Source organism: Lissotriton vulgaris, unplaced genomic scaffold, assembly GCF_964263255.1.
Source record: "Lissotriton vulgaris unplaced genomic scaffold, aLisVul1.2 SCAFFOLD_2993, whole genome shotgun sequence".
In the NCBI taxonomy this organism is placed as follows: domain Eukaryota; kingdom Metazoa; phylum Chordata; class Amphibia; order Caudata; family Salamandridae; genus Lissotriton; species Lissotriton vulgaris.
The window spans coordinates 182,506-190,552 of record NW_028242517.1 but is presented as its reverse complement, the minus strand read 5'-3'; the positions used below and the strand labels follow the sequence as shown (position 1 = coordinate 190,552).

The following is an 8,047-nucleotide window of genomic DNA, read 5'->3' as shown; positions in this document are numbered from 1 at the left end:
ACTTGACCCAAATTGGGTATCAGAGCTCTTTACATAGCACTAGTTACGTTACATGAGGACAAATTTCCAGTGCTTAATTTGTGCCGGTGCTTAGCACCGGCACTTAAATATCAGGGCCGCGTCTATGAATCTCTTGCGCGCACGCCGCACACCCACATTGATGTTTTTTTTTTCATGTAAATATACCTTCTTATTGATTGTACTCTCTCTGAGACTGTCTCTGTGCAGCCACAGGCCCGCCCCGCAGCATGCGTGTGTTGTGTTCATGAATCGATATCATGTAAGTATATTTATCCCGCCACCGGCCGCCGAGTCTCATCATACTGTCAGAGTCAGAGTCAGTACTGTGTCAACAATCACAGGTGCAGCCGCGGCGTCTTCTTCACACTTGCAAGTTGCGCCGCCGGCCCGGGCCCGCAACTCACACATCACTTGAGGTAGCAGCTGCAGCCCTGCTGCCTGCCCCCTGCCCGAAAGTCCGTCCACTGTCCAGGAGAGATAGATAACTAACTAAAGTCAACTTGCCAATCATCTAAGTTCTCCCGGCGCTACTCGTGTAACAACTAACACTACACCCTGACACGGAGTCAACGCGCCGCAGTGCCATTTAACGCCTGAAATTGCTCCGAGTCTCAGTCACCGCATATTGTCCTGAAATTAAGTTCACTCCACACTCCCATGCCAGGAGAGACCTCACCACACTATAGCGCCCCCCCTCCTGCACGTCCATCCATGTACTTCAGCCTGTGCTAGCCTAGCGCCCTGAAGCTCACTGCGTGGGCACTTTACAAAAACACCTCTAGAAATAAACCGGGAGGTCCAGGCAGCAGAGCACCTCTCTGCTCACAGTGGAGCAGTGGCGGTTTTACCATTTGGGCGGTGGGGCGTTGCCCCACTAATAATTATCGGGCAATTTATTCGAGCGGCGCGTTAATAAAAGTTTTATAAATTAACGCGCCGCTCGAATAAATTACCCGATAATTATTGCCCTGCGCCTGCGGCCGTGCGTGGTGTCAAGCTGAAGCTTCACTCGTCGTCATCATGTACTTTTTGAGTCTGACAGTGGGTGGCGCTGGACTGGAGAACACCGGCACAGTGCGCACTGCGCATGTGGTGTCTGCCCGACTTCCTTTGAGCAGCTAGTAAAGTAAATGGTTTGGGAAAAGCAAGCACTGCAGAGTACGGGGTTCGCGTTTGCAACGCTCCCCAGTGCTTAAAAAATGAGCGGCGTTTTTTTCGTGCTCAGTCGAATCCTGATGCTGCTCTCTTTAGAGAGCAGTTCTCCTCTAAAGAGAGCAGCATCAGGATTGGCTACTGTGTGTACTGTACTCTAGTGTCCCAGTACAGTACAGACTTACTCGTCTTCACGGTCTAGTGTCTCACCGCGGGGGTGGGACATCTAACACATGGCGGGGCAAGCAATGCCCAATCACTGTAGTGGCTTAGTGTTAAGCCATTCAGTGATTGGGCATTTCTAGGTGCTGGGCAAATCGGGCCGGCCCAAGGACAGTTGTGTCACTCAGACCCTCCTTCCCTTCTTCCTCCTTGTGGTGTCCTGAGTCCTCGTGGTCGACTCGTGCGTCTGGTGACTGTCTGAGCCTGAGGCCTCTCACTTCACCTAGTGTAGTCGCCGTCGTCGAGTCTGTGGAGCGTTCAGAGACAGATCACAGATTCTAATCCTGGACCTGTGTGCACTGTGCAGGTATGGACGGACCTGAAAAATAAAATAATGTTAAACTTAAGTTGACGGTGTTTGGCCGCCTTGGCATGATACGGTGGGTTGGAGCCCCAGAGGTGGCCGCAGTACTAGGTTTTGTTGGAAGAACTGTCATTGGCCATTAAAATGAGCTAGGAAATAAATGACCCGCCGGCTCCTCTGGGAAGAGTGAGTTTTGCTTCTTTCTAGGGTCTGATTCTTAACCAGAGGATGGCGCTGTGTGTATCGCTCCTGACAAGACATTCAGACATTTACTGAACGTCTCTCCTGGTAAATTTCATCAGTTTGGCCACAAACTCCGTTCTAGTACGTGACGTTACAGAAGTTACTGCACATATCTGAATCAACAAGGGTAATCGTAATCGAGGCCCGGGTCAAGTTGAGGTCGGACGTAAAAACCTCCTGGGGAAATAGTTTTCAGGCCCATTTTAGATCCTGATTCGAAGTTTTGCGCTGTGCACTGGGCAATGATCTTACAAATACCGTGTTTACCCCTCGTATGCGATTTCTTTCAGGTGGTAACTGCATGTGAAAGTCGGGGCTGGGAGGGGTTTGCTTGAAACCCGGGGCTGTAAATAGATGCACAAGCAGAGTGTGTGCTGTTAGGCTTACCACGACCCTCGCGTGAGGCTGAAGAAGACTGTGGTATTAAGCCTTTCTGGGGGTCGCTTAAAATGCAAGCCTGCACCATGCCTGCCCCCACCAAGCTACCCCCGCAAGGCGTGGGGATTCAGAGGAGGCAGGGGGGTGCTTAGAAGGGGGGGCTTGTTCAACGTATTTTGGCTGTTTTTTTCATGACACGAAATATACAGCAAGGCCACCATCTGCTAAAATGACTGATCTGTAGAGATGCCTGCACATATCTGAATCAACAAGGGTAATCGTAATCGAGGCCCGGGTCAAGTTGAGGTCGGACGTAAAAACCTCCTGGGGAAATAGTTTTCAGGCCCATTTTAGATCCTGATTCGAAGTTTTGCGCTGTGCACTGGGCAATGATCTTACAAATACCGTGTTTACCCCTCGTATGCGATTTCTTTCAGGTGGTAACTGCATGTGAAAGTCGGGGCTGGGAGGGGTTTGCTTGAAACCCGGGGCTGTAAATAGATGCACAAGCAGAGTGTGTGCTGTTAGGCTTACCACGACCCTCGCGTGAGGCTGAAGAAGACTGTGGTATTAAGCCTTTCTGGGGGTCGCTTAAAATGCAAGCCTGCACCATGCCTGCCCCCACCAAGCTACCCCCGCAAGGCGTGGGGATTCAGAGGAGGCAGGGGGGTGCTTAGAAGGGGGGGCTTGTTCAACGTATTTTGGCTGTTTTTTTCATGACACGAAATATACAGCAAGGCCACCATCTGCTAAAATGACTGATCTGTAGAGATGGGCGTGGCTGGTTTTTACTGCGGTAAAGTGAACCGGATTTAATTGTCACCATTGGGTTGCGGTGCAATGGAGAGGCCGGTTTGAAAGCATTTCATGATTTGGTTTACCAGCCTTGAGTTTTGGGGAAAGGGGCGGGGCTATGTTCCCACCATTTTATTGTGGTAGAGTGGGTGGGGCTGGTTTGGCGCTATTGTATTTTGAAGCCGCCCGGTCCCGGGTCAGAACAGGCACAGTATTGTCCACCGGGGCTCCCCACCGCCGCTCACCTGACACCAGCCGAGTTCAAAGGGCACCGATCCCCGCAAGCAATGTCCTCTTTTTACACCAAACAAGACTTACCCAAGGGTTTTTAGTTCAACAGTGGACACACAATGGGTGACAGGTGAAGTATGGCCTTCCGGATGCGGAGATGGAAGGGATGTCATTGTGTGATCTTGCACAAGTGAAAGGGAATACCTAGCCTCAGGGACCTTTGTTAAATTCTGTTCTGGTCATTTTTAAAATTCATGTTAAAGATTTTTTAGTGGGGATTAGCCATTGCATTCTGGCTCTATCAGTAGCACGCACTTAGAGTTACCCTCAACCCTAACTCTGGTCTCCCCTTGCCACCCGGGCAGATGCATTAAGCTCTCGAGGGAGAGTTATCCCAACTTTTCTCTTTCTCCGCCCAAAACGCACCCCTCCTTTGCCCCCCTGTGTAATTTAATGGCACTTTTAACCTCCCAAGTGCTAACAGATGTCCGAGCGTGTGCTCTCATAGACCATTTTGGTCACATGCATTAATCAGTTGCTTGGACTCCCACTGATTTCTGTGCATTGTGGTTGTATTTGGTTTCGCGGTCTGCCTAAACAATCAAATACAATTAACAACAACTCGAGCTAAGGTAACTTTCCTCTGAAATGCTTGCTTTTGGTGTCTGGTGTGGTCAGTTTCAGCTGCGTGGCAATAAGGGCATGGTAGGTAGTTTTATGAAAACATGAAGCATTTTTGTTAATGTACTCTAGGTTATGTTAATTTTGTTATAATAAATTAAGTTATGACTTATCATGTAGCACTTACCACAACTCCTCTGCTTCTAATCTATGTAGCTAAACTTGCACCTGATCAGTTCACTGAGCTCAAAAGGGTAGAAGGATGAGTTGGCCATGCAGAGATTCGAATATATGACCTGCATGCCACGGTGGCATGCAGGTCATATATTCGAATCTCTGCATGGCCAACTCATCCTTCTACCCTTTTGAGCTCAGTGAACTGATCAGGTGCCACCACATTTCTCAGTGGTGAGTGTTTAACTCTCTGGGCCATCCCGGCCAGCCATTTACATGGCCTCTCGGCGCTATCTGAGGAACCTCCCGCATGGTGACGAGTTGTGCATCGCAGGCAGGGATGTAAGCCATCATCTAAGATGTTGTAGTTTTGTCTTTTAGTATTTCCTAGGACCGGTTTCTGGCATTTCAGCCAGGCTTGCTTGAATCCAGTGACAAAGTGAGCAAGGGACTCACGTCTGAGCATACCCTGCCAACTTATATGTAAATTGATACTTGTATAGCGCACTACTCACCCGCAAGGGTCTCAAGGCGCTTGTACGAATACCGCTGTGGAACCCATCCTGGCTTTCCCTGTGAGGCGCCCACTCCTGGGCACCCCCAAGGTGGAGGCCAGGCATCCTTAGCGTTGTGGGGGCCGTTGTGGAGATTAAGCAAGCTATTGCCCAGAGTTGCAGAGTGGGACTCCATGATTGGAATAGGCACCGAGGCGAGAATTATCAGGTCCGTGGAATTTTTTGAGCCCAAGACCCGCCGAGGCGGGGAATTGAACCCTGGTCCCGGGCCAGACCTCTGCATCAGGGTCTGCCGCTCTAACCAACTTATGGCGAACAAAGCGGTACAAAAGGGGGTGGTGTTGGACGGAGCATCTGAACAAATCAAACACTCACACCCAGTCATCGTATTTGGGTTTAATCCATCATCGTTCTTTAGCCCACTCTGCCACCCCAGTTCAGACATGGCCATATGCAAATCAGTCTGACCCTGTGCCTAATGGAAACAGTCCAGCCCGAACTGCCAAGCCATGTCTTTCCTGGACCGGAATCAAGCCATGCCTTCCGTCCATCATCACCCCCTTTTGTACCGTATCTTGTGGATAGTCACTGGCAATGTAGACTTAAAAGTTAGACGATAATAATTTTAATGATCGCATTCAAAAAGAGTAATATCATAAGAGTAAGTATGATGTTACTTGTTGTATCCTATATCTGGATGCAATGACAAAAACAACAACATACCAGTTTTGAGTCTTCCTTTGAATTTGTATTTGTTGCATATTTTCCATAGTGCATGTATTGTTTCAAAGGAAGATTAATTTTCACTGGAGAAGATTTTACCTCTATAGTTTATAGATCAACCGCTAACTACATGCTACAGGGGGGGCTCATTTTGCGTTACACCACTGTACATGCCTGCCCATATTTTACAGTTTGAATGCTTTTGTTAAAAGTCTGTGTGTTTGGTTGACACAACTACATTTTGTTGTATTTGCTTTTCAGCATTTGGTAAAGCCTCAGGCTGCCGAACTAATTTTTGGGCAAATCAAGCAAAGAAGAAGAGACGCCAACCTCCTTTTCTGCTACAACGCAGCAAACAACCCCAGTGTTTAAGGTAAGGAAACTGCTGCTATATTTTACATTCTAGTAGTCAAGGGCTATGTAAGTTGTGTACATGGTGGGTGGCGTCAAATACCAGTGTTCAGTCTTCTTTTGAATTTGTATTTCTTGCATATTTTCCATAGTGCATGTATTGTTTCAAAGGTAGATTAATTTTCACTGGAGAAGATTTTACCTCTATAGTTTATAGATCAACCGCTAACTACGTGCTACAGGGGGGGCTCAGTTTGCGTTTGTCCTCCTGGTTCCAGTGTCCGTTTTCCTAATGGCATGTCTATGACTGTGACATGTTCATCTCCAGACTACAGAGCTTATGCCAGCTTGCCCACGTGAACCTTCTAAAAGTCCACATGGCCTACAAAAACAATGCTAAGGCAGGCTTAACCACTTTCCAGGAGTGTGATCTGAGTCCCTTAATAATTCAGATGATCGTCGTCTGCATATAGACTACACATAGGAACCAAAAGTGTGCCCCCTAGACTGTACTGGTCAATGGAAGGAATTGCATTAGCCCACTTAGTAAAATTCAAGTGTATTGTTCTAAGAAGGTGAAACCTGATGTATAACCCAAATGTAATGTGCAGTGTACAGGGTCAAGTCTTTGTGGATCACTTAAGCCAAGGGTCTCCAACTTTTTCTGTAATAAGAGGCACTTATGATCAAAGAAATGCATCGTGATGTGATCACTAAGGGGTGCTTCAGCACATTCTGCAAGGGAGGGGGCTCATTTTGCGTTACACCACTGTACATGCCTGCCCATATTTTACAGTTTGAATGCTTTTGTTAAAAGTCTGTGTGTTTGGTTGACACAACTACATTTTGTTGTATTTGCTTTTCAGCATTTGGTAAAGCCTCAGGCTGCCGAACTAATTTTTGGGCAAATCAAGCAAAGAAGAAGAGACGCCAACCTCCTTTTCTGCTACAACGCAGCAAACAACCCCAGTGTTTAAGGTAAGGAAACTGCTGCTATATTTTACATTCTAGTAGTCAAGGGCTATGTAAGTTGTGTACATGGTGGGTGGCGTCTAAATACATGCACCAAACCTCATACGTTGTACTTTGATTATTGACAGGTAACACTAACATTGGTAACACCATGAATACAGTAGAGCATCTATTTGCAAAGCCGTTCCTTGGACTGAAACGTGAAGACAAACTAATTGTAAAACAATTAGGACCTCACCGGCCAGACCTAAACCTACAACAACGTTCCCTAGACAGAGGGAAGCCTTACACACGTTCTTTCACAAACACCTGGTACAAAAAAGTTGATTGGCTTACAGGATGTCCTTCAACAAATACTCTGTTCTGCTTCCCCTGCCTGCTGTTTGGTGGTGAAACTCCTTGGACCAAAAAAGGAGTGAAAGACTTAAAACATTTGTCAGATAAAGTAAAGAGGCATGCACACACGAAAACACATATGGAAAATCTGACAAGACTGGGAATGTTGGGAGATAAACCGATTGAAGCCCACTTAAGCGAGGCCTACCAAACAAATATACGGAAGCACAATGAAGCAGTTGATAGGAATAGACACGTGCTGTCAAAAATCATTGACTGCATTCGTTTCTGTGGTGATTTTGAACTGGCTTTACGAGGGCATGATGAATCGGAAGGCTCTGCAAATCCTGGTATATTCTTAGGGCTTGTGGACTTAATAGCAAGCATAGACCATGTATTCGAAGCACATCTATCAACTGCTACAGTCTTCAAGGGCACCTCGAAAATCATACAAAATGAACTGCTTGAGTGCATGCTAGAGATTGTAAAAAGCACTATCGTACAACAGCTGAAAAACACAGACTTTGTGGCTATTCAGGCTGATGACACCACTGATGTGGCCACAAATACACAGTCAGTATTGGTCTTTCGGTACCTAGACAGTGACAACAAAGTTGTGGAACGCTTCTATGGATTCACCCATTTAAAAGACGCTTGTGCAGAAAGCATTTCTTCAGTTATTCTACAGGAACTAAACTTCATTTTTCCAGAGCAGCATCAAAAACAAAAACTGATTGCACAAAGCTACGATGGTGCTGCAGTAATGAGTGGAACCTCCGGTGGAGTACAAAAAAAAATTAAAGATGTCTACCCTAATGCCCATTACGTGCACTGTTATGCCCACCAACTAAATCTGATTATGCAACAATCAGTAGGAAAGATCTCTGAGGCAAAGATATTCTTCCTGGATGTAGGCGGAATGGCAGCATTCTTCTCACGCTCCCCCAAAAGAACGGAGTTACTTCATACCATTGTTAACAGAAGGATTCCAAAGGGAGGCCCAACTCGT

The 8,047-nt window shown here is 46.8% G+C and overlaps 1 long non-coding RNA gene across 1 annotated transcript; it reads left to right on the top strand.

The window, feature by feature from the left end:
* The first annotated feature begins 1,628 nt into the window (after positions 1–1,628).
* LOC147668940 (uncharacterized) lies at positions 1,629–6,694 on the top strand. The gene is made up of 3 exons (XR_015303775.1): positions 1,629–1,702; positions 5,641–5,752; positions 6,597–6,694. It is a non-coding gene; the product is annotated as an uncharacterized LOC147668940 (long non-coding RNA).
* Positions 6,695–8,047: the final 1,353 nt, after the last annotated feature.